Genomic DNA, 12,549 nt, shown 5'->3' with positions numbered 1-12,549 from the left:
ACAGGCCTGGGGTGTCCATGGCTAGACACAGACCTGTTCACAGCATCAGAACACACCTGGCCATCCTGGGAAGAAGCTGCTGGCTGGATGCGGTGCTGCCTGCCTATGATCCCCGCTCCCTGGGTTCTGAGGCAAGGGAATCGTGACTTAGACATCAACCTGAGCTGACTAGGGAGGAGCGGTCTCAGAAAATAAAAAGTGAACATTTCTCAACAGTCCTGCTGCTTCTTATATTTTATTATGAATATTGCCAGGCACAAAGTTATGTCTGTACTGAATATCTATGTGCCCAGGTCCTACACAGGTTTTTATGATTAACATTTTGATAATCTTGCTTTGTTACTAATTTTGTTATAGTTGTTTGGCTTTTGTCATTGATTTATAAGAGCTCCTTATATATGATGGGGACAATCCATTGGGCAAGCTTTGTAAATATTTTAGCTGTGACCCACCTGTGTATTTTCTTATTGGGGACATTTGGGGACAGAACTTTTAAATATTAATGCCTTTTAATTTTAATTTTAATATTTTGCAACTGCATCCAAAATAGAAAAGTATTTTCATGTTTTCCTCAGAGAACTGTAATTTTAAAGGACCATTGAGCTGACTCAGTAGTAAAGGAAGCCGCTTATTGCGAAGCCTGATGACCCGGGACCCACAAGGTCTAAGGAGAGAACTGACTCCTGAAAGGTGTCCTCTGACCTCCATGCATGCACCACCAGGACATGTGAACACACACACACACACACACACACCAATCAACCCATTAATGTAAGAATAACTGCATAATTTTGATAATTACATTTAGAATTAATTTTGTATTTATTTAGACATATTTGCTATATGAACTTTCCGAGATAAGCACCAGGGATTTTCTTATTCCTCTTATATATCTAATCATCCCAGAGTGTGTTATTTAAGGAATAACTAATAAAAAAAGACTATTGTCTCCTTCATTGACTTAGCATGGTATCTTCGTAGAGAGTCAACTGGCCAAATGCCAAGTCTGCTGCTAAGCTGTGTATTCCGTCCCATGGAAAACACTGTTCAGCACTTCTTGTGTTTCTCTGGTGACTGATAAGCCTTCAAGCAAGGTCAGGTCTTTCAACTTTGTTCTTTCTCAAGATTCATTTGGCTGTGTGTGTGTGTGTGTGTGTGTGTGTGTGTGTGTGTGTACAGGTGTATTTGCATGCAAGTGGAGGCTATAGGTAAACTTAAGTTGTAATTTTTTTCCAAGCACCATCCTGTTTATTCCTTGAGACAAAGTTCACTACTGGCCTGGAGCTCCCTTCGTAGGCAGGGCTAACTGGCCAGTGAGCCTCAGGGATCTGCCTGCCTCCACTTCTTCAGTGCTGAGATTGCAGGCACTAACCATTTTATATACAGACACGAGTGATTAAACCAAGAGCCATGCCCCTGTGTGGCCATACACCATGCTGTCCTCTCACCCCTAGGAATGTTTTGTAAACTTTCACCTGACTTTATAGCATTAGCTTGCCAGCCTCTTCAGAAAGCCTAGTGGCATTATGATCTGTATTGTGTGAGTCCTTGGGAAATTTTGGAGAAAATGAATATGTTTAACACTAAAGTCATAAACACAGTAGACTTTACTCTCTCTTTATGTTCTCTTTAATTTCCATCAATGCCCTCCTCAGTTTTTAATACAACAATCTTGAATGTCTTTTGTAAACTTTATTTCTGAAGAATCTCATACTTTAGACACTACTACAGCTAAATTATTTCTTGAACTTTAATTTCAAAATATGTACTGTTAGCAATCTGCTTATTGCAGCTGACACTTCTCTTTCAAGCTTTATAAGATAGAGTCCCAAGGCACTGCTCCTCTTTTGCAGTAGAATCCAGTTAAGGGTATAATTTCAGCTGGGCCTGGTGGCAAACACCTTTAATCCTAGCATTTAGAGGCAGAGGCAGACAGATTGCCGTGACTTCAGGGCCACTCTGCTTTATGTAGGGAGTTCCGGGCCAGCCAAGGCTATATTGTTATTTCTAAAGTAAATACACAAAGAGGTAAGGATATGAGATTCCTTTTACATTTTCCTGTTGGTTTCTGTTTTTGATTGTTTGTTTGATTGTTTTTCTTTTTTTTTTTTTTTGATGTCATGAAAACCTTGGATTATATCCCAGACATTGGTAAATGAAATATTATAGAAAAGCTAGATTTTGTTTTGTTCTGCAAAGAACAAAGAATAGTTTGCTTGTTATTATTTGTTTATTTTTGGGTTAGCTAAACCCAAATGTGTACACTTCATGCTTGAGGGGAGCAACACTTCTGTCCAATGAGATGGCTCAACAGGTAAATACAAGCCCGGAAACCAGAGATTGGTCCCCAGAACCCATGTGGTAGTAGAGAGATAGACTATAGATCACTCTGACCTCCACATATGCACTCTGGTGCATAAGCCCTCACACATGAACATACAAACATGAAAAGGGAGTGGATGAATGGATGAATAAATAAAAGGATGAACAGATGAATGAATGGATTGATGAATGGATGAATGAGTGAATGAATGAATGAGTGCCTGTAGAGACTGCTTGTGTAGATGTGCTTCAGTAGTCCACAGCAACAGACTGAAAAGCATGATTGACAGACAGAAGTCAAGGTTCCCTCTCCCCTATTTCACCTATCTGAATTTGCCAATTTTCCCCCCTGATGGCTAGGGTGTCTTCCGCTGGATAAGCCATCAAAACTAAGGGATTTGGGCCAGTTTTAGTCATTCGCCTGGCACTGGCTGAGCATCTTGTCAGGCCAGGAGCCCCAAGGATGGAAGGCCCGAGTGCATCTCAGCACACATCACTTTCCCCTTCCAAGGCTCTACCCCTCCCTCTTGTTCCACTTCTTTATAGCCCTGTGAGTGTCATTTATTAAGTACATGAACAAGAATTCACATCCTATGTGTGACAGTAGAATTGCCAAATGCTACTATGGAATGGCAACAGTAGCAATAGTAGCAAAAATGTAACTTGGTGTGATCAAGTGGAAACATGACTCTCACCAAATGCAGAACAGGAAGTGGCTAATCAGTGTATTTCAACCTACCTGCCTCAAGTCTGGCATGCAGTACAATCAAAGAATGTACTGGCTTTTAAGCCAGGCATAGTGGGGCATACCTCTAATCCCAGCATTTGGGAGGCAGAATCAGGAAGAATCTCTGTGAGTTTGAGGCCACCCTGACCCACATGCTGAGTTCCAAGCCAGCAAGGGCTATATAACGAGATCCTGTCTAAAAACAGAACAGACAGACGGACAAACAACAACAATAACAAAACAGAGAAAAATGTTCCAGCTTTCTCTCCAGGATGTCTTTGTTTTCCCCGTTTCCCTTGTGCACTCATTCCTAAGCAGGCACCACAAATATGAGGTTGGCTACTGTTGGCATGCGTGGAAACATATAAATAAATTACATCAATAATGCATTACGAGGATTTCTTTGTATTCCTTTGATTGCTTTGGCTGTAATGGATATATACTATTCTACAAAACACATCACCATTTATTTAGATGATTCATGGCTTATGAGAAACAAAAGAAATGCGGTATAGCTTTGGTGTATACCTTTCTATATGAGGAAAATCCTGCCCTGTGGTCTTATTTCCAATGAGGCGCAGTGCTTACTGGTTAATGCCAAACAGATAAAGTTAAGTAGCACATTTTGGAGCCTGAGATACTCATTAAAAGCACTTTCAGATTTGGACTAATAAAAATGACATATCTGCCTCGTCCCTGCTTAAGGAAATTGAAGTGCTTCATCATCTTTATCTCATTAAGATCCCACGGCAGCGCCGTGGCATGGGCGAAGGTCAAGGAGGCTCTGCCTTTTGCAGAATGGAGGATCAAGTGTCAAGAAGATGAAGTACTCTCAGTAGGATTGCCCACGGTGGGGAAGAGCCCTCCATTTTGTGCCCCGGATGTCTTCACTCTGGAGATGATTCAAGGCAGCCACAGCTCTCAGATCAAGGAACTTCCAACTGCACAGTCCTAACATTCAAAGGCTATGAACTGAAAATAATTACGGACACACCCCAACTTAGATACTCCCGTATGACAAGAATTGGCACACGTGTTAACTTTTCTACCCCTTCAACTCTTACATGAAATATTCACCTCATGACTAAATGAATGAAGGGGGTGGTTTCCGCTCTGGCTTCTCCTCTTGTGTCTCTTGTGCCGTCTTGCAAGCCAGAGGTCTTTCTGAATACTTCATATGCACAGGAACTATTGCAATCCTGTGACAAGACTGTGAGATATATTCTATTTTTGCCTCCAGTTTTGAATGAGGAAACTAAGATTTAAGTCATTTAAATAGCCAACCCAGAGTCCTCATATACCAGCTGAGTCCTGTGTTAAAATAAATGGGAAGGGTATTCCTGTCGTACATGAAACTGACCAGTGACGTGTGTCCCTCGGGATGTAGGCCCATCAACAACAGGAAGTTTGTTCTAATCCAAGACGAAGCTTACTATACAAGTGGTATAGGAATCTTTGCAGAAGATCAGGAGCTCGTATTGCTGTCCTCATAAACAAACTGTGACCTTTGGAGGCAGACAGTGTCCTTAAGGTATGTAAGCAGTCAAGAGAACTTGCTGCTCTTGCAAAGTACCAGAGTTTGGTTCCCAGTGCCAGCACCCACGCTAGACTGCTAATAACTGCCTGTAACTGCAACTCAAACACCCTTTCTGGCCTCATAGTTAAACACACAAACATAAAAATATAAACAAGAAAGTAAATCTTAGAAGAAGACAGTTTCTTTTTTATTGAATATATTCTTCATTTACATTTCAAAGATTATACTACCCCTTCCCGGTTTCCCCCTCCCTATAAACCTCCAACCCAAGCTCCCACCCATGCCTCCAAGAATATGCTCCTCCACCCAACCCACTCCCGTGACCCCCACTAGATTTCCCCAAACTGGGGCCTCTATTGAGCCTTCTCAGGACCAAGGACCTCTCCTCCCACTGATACCCGACAAAGCATTCCTCTGCCACACTTTTGGCTGGACCCATGTGTACCCCTTGGTTGATGGCTTAGTTCCTGGGAGCTCTGGGATGTCTGGTTGGCCAACATCATCATTCTTCCCATGGGGCTGCAACTCCCAACCCCCAGCTCCTCCCGTCCTCCCTCCAACTCCTCCATTGTGAGCCTCTCGTTCAGTCCAATGGTCGGCTGCTAGTATTCGCCTCTGTGTCTGTAAGGCTCAGGCAGACAGTTTATAGCTGGTCATTTTAATTAGTGTTTACTAAACACCTGTCCTATATCAACTGCAGTAAAGACCTTGAAGAAAGACTGGTGGCGAGACAATCAAACCCGTATCATATGAACCAAAGCAGAGACTCACGAGCGGCTCACATCCTGAAGCATGTGACTCGTGAATTCATAGCAACTGTGGCTATGGGCTTCAGATTTATACAAGATCAAGCTATCCCCAAATCTGAACATAGTCTCCTGTGATCTGCAAGACAGCTAGTCCAGGAGAGAAAAGGTTTAGGAATCCAGAACGATGCGAGAATTAGACAAGTAAATGGAAGTCACAGAGCTGATGTTTCGTCTTAGCCTCAGTGTATGTAAGCAAGGACAGAATTAAGAGCTATGTGGAAAAAAACAGAATGCATCCCTAAACCGCAAGGTCAATAGTCATTAGAGAAACTTTCTGTATTTTAACAGCAACAATGGGAGGGAAAGCCAAGCAAAAGGGGGAAAATGTTTCTGCTACCGCCAGATGGGTGCTGTGAGTGGTGCTTTCCCTTTCAACAATTTTATAATAAGATTTTTTTTTAATGAGGAAATGACTAATAAGTTTCAGAGCAATTAACTTGATTCTTAATAAGGATGATTCAGAACTGTAGCAGGAGCTGAGATTCTTCCAGGCTCCCTAAATACCACCACTAAATATATAGTAATTGGGTATTTATATGAGTCCAGACTCTCTCCTGACAAAAGCGTGAATCATAGCACGTTGAGATGCAGTGCGGTTTCAAACATGCTCTCTCACTAGGGTCTCAAAATAGTCTCAGAGAAAAGCCCAGTGGGGTTTCAGTGGATGGTTACTGAATGTCTTTACTTCAGCAAGGAGCTGGGACAATTTACACAGTGACATGCCACATGGGATTGGAGAGAGGGGGCGGTAAGGAGGAGGCTGGGTGGACCTCTGGCTGTCACCTGTACACTGGGAGCAGTACCCTCCTCTGTGTTGTAGATGTGGATGCTGAGGTCCAGAGAGATTACCAACAGGTCCAGCAGAGGCAGTGGGTAGCCAGGTCTAGATCCCAGCAGACCCACCAAAATTCTGTCAGTCCTATTATTCTGTGCTACTTTCCCATAATATGAAAAGTGAAATTGATATTGGAAAAGATGTCACCTTGTAGAGAAACTCCATAGAACTATAGCTGGAGATCCCTATGAGCTTTGAGTTGTGAACAGAGATGACCTCCACCCCCAGTGCTTACAGATTTCTTCATCATGGCCATTCGCTATTTGTTTAACATGCCTGAGGTGCATACCCCTAGAAGCATTGAAGGGGTGACTGCTGTGTCACCTGTGTCTGTAGGTGGCCGAGAGGAGAGATGTCCGTGCTCAGTGTTCTGACCTGTGAACATCTGAATAGTTAGTAGCCTAACATCCTTGAATAAAGCAAGCCTGAGACAACCACCAGTCCAGCACCATGCAGTCCTTCATGGATCTTAGGACTGGGACCAAGCCACAGGCTAGAAGAACTCTGCCTAGGACTGAGGACCCCAGGTGGGAATGAGCCTGAGAGAGATGACCCTCGCATGGGGCCACTCTAGTGGGTCGGGTGAGGAGCGAGCCTAAGATGGCCACAAGATCAGCACCCTGGGGCCTGGACAGGGAGCTAGCCTGAGATGACCATCAGGAGCATGCTGTGCGGGCCCTGGGGGGACAGGGCAGACCATGCTTGAGATGACCCCTGCCTGGTGCCATAATGCACACATTGGGCATAGCACTCCAAGGCCTCTCCTAAGACAACTCCAGACAGTCAGAACCCCATGCACACCACTAAGAGCAAATCCGTGGTCAAGAAAGGGAAGAGAAAGAGGAACAGAAGGATTCAGGCACAAGGGAGAAGGGCAGAACTGGAAACTACAGGGTAGTGAAGAACAGCCTGGTGTGAGTAGCTAGCGATGCCCCTAGGGCCATGATGGGGTCCTGGCCTGTACTGCCATTAGGGGCTGCATCTGGGTTCATGGCCCTGAATCAACAGGGGTCTGTTACTATCCCTGGTCTGGGCTGCCCCCTGGGGACATGTTGATGTCTAAGGGCTGTGTAGAACTGGCCCCAGCCCTTACCTGGGCATTGTGTGAGAGATAGCCCCTGGAGCCATGAGGGCAGGAGAGCTGACCTTACCTTTAGTCCACCTCAGTACTCCACATTTCTGGAATTGTGAGTGCCTCTCCCCACCCCCCTGCACCCACAGGGAGGTTCTAGTATTGAGAGAGCAGCAGAAGCCAGAGGCCTCACACCAGACCAACAAGTCATTACAATAAACATTTGCAAGCAAAGAAGAGTGGGCAAAAAGGTTTACTCTGAGACACGCTGTGATACTCTACAGCTTCCACAATGTGATTGTGTGTGTGTGTGTGTCTGTCTGTCTGTCTGTCTGTTGGGGTGTTGCAAGGGTAGAAGGCAGGTATGAGATGAGAAGAGGATGAGAAGGATTGGGGTGCATGATGTGAAATCCACAAAGAACCAATAGAAAAGTTAAAAAAAAAAGAAAAAAGAAAAAAAATCTTTCACCAACAAAGCAAAGCAACATGTCTAAGATTGGTCACATGACCCAGGGGCTACATATAATGAAGGGAATTAAGCTATTACAACATTCCTCTGCCTCTCCCAGATTACATTTTAGAAAGCTGAGTTGTCAATATTCAGTCATCAAGAAAGACGATGCCAGGTACATCTCAGGATCTCTCATTAATAACGCCTCACCTCTGCAGCACTTTAGGGACCAGAATTTACAGTGAATGTGACATGCTGCCGGGTGGACCCACCATAATCTTTACCATACTTCTGTGGAGGTGCTGACTTTCAGACGAAGCTTTCTAAAGTTGTAATGTGATAAAAAAAAAATCAATTTTAGATGTAAGTCTGGATGCCAGAGGTAGCATTATTTCATACCTGATAAATTGCTTATCTCTGGTTTTGAACTAATGATAATATTTACAAAAATGTCAGAGCCAGCTGATTGGCTGAAGAAAATTATATGGCCGGGAGACACCTTTAGCAAGGACAAGTCAGGGTGAGGATCTATGGCCTAAAACCTATTTGTTTGGGTGTTGTCAGGAGATTGCCTCTGCATCTTCTTGCCTTTGTTACTTCTGTGTATGTGTGTATATGTGCACGCGTGCATGCACGTACACACTCAAGTGTACACCAGTGCATGTGTGCATGCAGAAGCCTTCTCTGGGACTGGAAGCTCCCTGTGTGGAAGAAATGAACTCCCCCTTCTGAACATCTTCATTAAGAATCCATATCTGCCTTTACAAGGCACCCACTTTTTTTAGCTCCAACAACATGGAAAGGAAATGTGCTCATATATTCAGTGAACACTGGGCATTCTCCAGGCAGGGTACATCTGGCTGCAATTAACCAACATACCTGGATGTGAATCGCTTCCTTGGGTAGAGGTTGGTTTCTTTGCTCACCAGGTAGTCCTAGGGTAGGTGATGGACAGGGATGGATTGTCACTCAACTGTGTGAAAGTTGAATTATTGTTACCTTGCACTCCACCTTTTTAAATGTTGTAGTTAGACCCCATACTTGTCTGTGTGTTTGTAACACAGAGAAAGACTATTCATCCATCATGTCAGTAAGCCTGGGAGGAGGGGAAGATAAGCCAGCCATGGCTTTACATCCTCTTTACAATGAAGGAAGTCTCACCATAAGAATTCTGCTACTTGTCACATAGGCCAGCGACTTGCCTCATAGTTTATCCTAGCTGCAAGGGAAGCAGAAAGGGGACAGAACATTATTTTGCCAGTCTGTTGGTGCCTCAAACAAAATTGAATTTGCACAGCAAGAAAATGGATAAATAATAACTGAGGGAGACAAGATGTTTGTGTCAATATCAACACAGCCTTTATACCTGTGTCAGGTTGCCTGGCTACTCGAAAGGAAAAGGCAGTACACTGAGATCTTTGCATGTGCCTCAGAGTGGGTAGATGGTGGCCAAAGTAAAACCAAAAGACTAGTGAAATGTCAAGCACCAGCCCAATTACTGCCGTGTTTAGGGAAAAAAAATCAAGAAAGAGGTTTTCTCAGACATGCTCTTGAGGCTACAAGACAGTTGAGACATTTGTTCCCAAGGCAACCTGAAAAGGGCAGTACTTGAGGGTCTGTCATAGATGAGCTCTGTGATCATGGACAATCTTGTCTAGGACTTGACTTCCTATTCTACAAGAAGATATCTTACCATCAAGCTGCAATGAAGACAGCAGTTCTTCACTAGATGTGGGTTAAAGTGTTTTTTTTATGGTTCTTGCACTGAGAGTAGAGTCAAGTTGAAATCTACTCCTTTTTCAAGTCTGCCCTGGGTTTCCAGTTCCTTAGTGTCTCTGCGGCTTTGGCTCCTGAGCTCTAAAGCGACATGTGATGACGCTGTTCTTTTCCTGTGGCTTTTGGGCTGTTCTTTGGAATCAGAGTTTCTGTCAGCCTTCCTAATAGTATTTGCTCTAAGAAATAAGTACATAGCCCTGTCTGGAATCCAATTCATAATATTGCTGCTAGGAATATCACAGACAAAATAAAACAGGCCGTGGGTGAAATGACACACTGTAAAATCTGTTGTAGGAGAAAAATTGACTGAGAGATCAAATATTGCTGGCATCGAGGAACATCTCTGTGATAGCCTGTGAGAAATTAGACATAGCAGAAAGAACAAGAATGAAAGAAAATGGTGGTAGCCCAGACCAACCAGAGGACATTTATTGTTAGTGAGTTATTGATGCAAGAACCCAGCAATCTTGTCAAAAGGATAAAAAATGCAAAATTGAAGTCGGTAGACTGAGTCCTCGCCCAACTCCAAACAGACCCATAAGTCAGAAACAGCATTAGTAAGAATTTAATTTGACCCAAACAATCAATGAATCAAATCATTTGGTATAAAAATTTTATATAGTACAATGAGTCCTGATGGAAATCATTCTAGTGAAGTAAAATTGGCCTTTCTCATTTGAAATTCTTTTAATATGCTGTGTAGAAAACTGATCAATGACTTAATTTGGCTTAATAGAGTTTGCTTTGAGAAATATGACTGGACAAAAACTGTTGAAATAACTCTGATTCACTTTTAATCGCTTTGAAATATGTATGAGAAGGCGGCTGAATCTGCGTAGCGAGACGGCAGCATCCCACTGCAACGCCACCCATGCCACTCCCTCAGGAGCCCTCTCTATTAAGGTTTTCATTGCCCCCCTGGACTTTAAACCTCAGAATATTTATTTTTAGATGCTAAAGTCCATTTCCTGTTGAATCGAAAATGGGTGTTGGTCCCAAGTGACTATCTTGTGTATGTTGTGCATTCAGTGACAAGATGGACTTCTGAAGTTGTTAAGAGCATCAGTTCCCAAACTGTGGGCTATGACTCCTTTGTGGGTCAAATGACCTTTTCATATATGAGGAGTCTCATATGAGATATTTACCTTATGACTTATAACAGTAGTAAAATTATAGTTATGAAATAGCAATAGATTAATTTTATGGTTAGGGGGTCAATAGAACATGAAGAACTACATTAAAGACTGCAGAGTTAGGATGAGAGCCATTGGTCAGGAGACAAGCAAGAGGAGCAAATAGGCTGGCTAACGCCCTTATAAACACTTGCTTTGGAAAAAATTTCTGGGCTGGTGGATAAAGGGGCTTGCAACCAAATTGAGAACCTGAGTTTGATACCCAGAAACTACTTGGTAGGAAGAGAAAACTGACTTCATGATATACATGCATGCATGCATGCACACACACACACACACACACACACACACACACACACACATAAACACACACGCACACACACAATTAGTAAGTAAATACTTGTAATAAAAATACCTGTGCAGATTTCCTGTCTGGAAAGGCTTCTGTATCTGTTGCATGTGTCATTGCAATGAGAAAATACCAGACTGAAGATTTTGAGGAAAGAGGAGTTCATCTCAGTTCACAGGTTGAGGGCTCAGTCCATCATGGTAGGAAGTCCCAGTGGCAGCAATGGGAGATATATGATCCTGGCTTTGTCCACTTTATTCAATCCAGGACCTCAGCCCATGGGGTGGCACTGTGTATATTTAGGGTGGGTCTTCCTACCTCAAACAATATAGATCATCCCCACGGAGACATTTCCCTCTAGGTAATTCTAGATCCTGCTAAATTGACAATGTGTGTTAACACCATGGTGCTGGTGAGTGGTAACTCCCAGCTCCCACATTCACATACTGACATGTTTAGAATCAGCTATCTTGACTCAGCCCTAATCCATAGGAGAACATGCCTTTGGCTCCCAATGGCAGTCTCTGTCAAGTTTCTATGTCCTTATCTTGTGTTGATGTCTTTTGGGGTTGACTCTGACATGTTATTTCCTCATCCCAAGGGTGTCTGGGTGGCTCTGTGTACCTATTAGGCTTCTACCTCACAGAGCTGTGACTTGAAATGTCAGGGTTGTCACGACAACAATGGAACAAAAAAACGCAAGCTGTTGACATTCCTCGAGCACAATTTGCAAGACCTTTTCTTGTAACATTTTTCCTATTTCCAGGTGACACCTGCTCACCAAATCATGCCCCAAGTCCCAGAGTATTTGCAGACTATGTCTTGGTCTAATCTCAGCAGGCACAGGGATCTGAAAGCCATGTTTGACAGAAACCCTGAGCAAATGATTCCTCCTGCCAGTCTGGGCCCCCTCTCTGTCCTCTAGAACAAAGTATCACTCACTACCCAGTCTAAGGGGCTGGAGATAGAAGGGAGTACAGAAATGTTCCGTAGAGTCAGAGGTCCTTCAGCAAGATGTGATTGTCTACACAGCTCAACAGGTCTAAATCTGGTGTACTCTGTGTTCCTATGATATTTTGAAATTTTACCTATTAGAAAATGCCTCATGTGGAACTAAAGAAAGTATCTTAACAACTAAAAACACTTAAACATCTCTACCAGAGGACTGGAATTCAGTTCCTAGCCCACACATTGTGGGCTGCTCACCAACACCTTTAACGCCAACCACAAGGGATCTGATGTGTCCTTTTAGGCCCTCTGGGCACTGCATTCGTAAACTCGTACACAAACACACACATAAATCATTTTAAGAAAAGAAAATGCTTCCTGCAAATCAAGGAACTCTGCCAAGTTTCTTGCCAAAAATTTTGAAGCTTCTAGCTCTTATAGGCAGATGTTTAGAATAAAAGTTTCCAGTGATACCAGACCTGACCTGTCAACTGTTTTCAGCAGTAAAAATTTATGGGGACACAGCCTTGTCCATTCACGGGTTCTCTAGTTTAAAGACAGAGCTGAGGAGTTGCAACAGAGCTATCATG

At 43.2% G+C, this 12,549-nt stretch overlaps 1 protein-coding gene and 1 pseudogene across 1 annotated transcript in view; both read left to right on the top strand.

Moving 5' to 3' along the window:
- Positions 1 to 12,549, top strand: part of Cdh13 (cadherin 13) — a 1,029,145-nt gene that overhangs the window by 429,912 nt on the left and 586,684 nt on the right. The gene's annotated exons all lie outside the window — the stretch shown is intronic.
- On the top strand, positions 6,515 to 6,639 carry LOC127672257 (uncharacterized; annotated as a pseudogene).

Source organism: Apodemus sylvaticus, chromosome 21, assembly GCF_947179515.1.
Source record: "Apodemus sylvaticus chromosome 21, mApoSyl1.1, whole genome shotgun sequence".
Lineage (NCBI taxonomy): Eukaryota > Metazoa > Chordata > Mammalia > Rodentia > Muridae > Apodemus > Apodemus sylvaticus.
The sequence above is the reverse complement of the archived record's forward strand: the minus strand, read 5'-3'. Positions and strand labels throughout refer to the sequence as shown.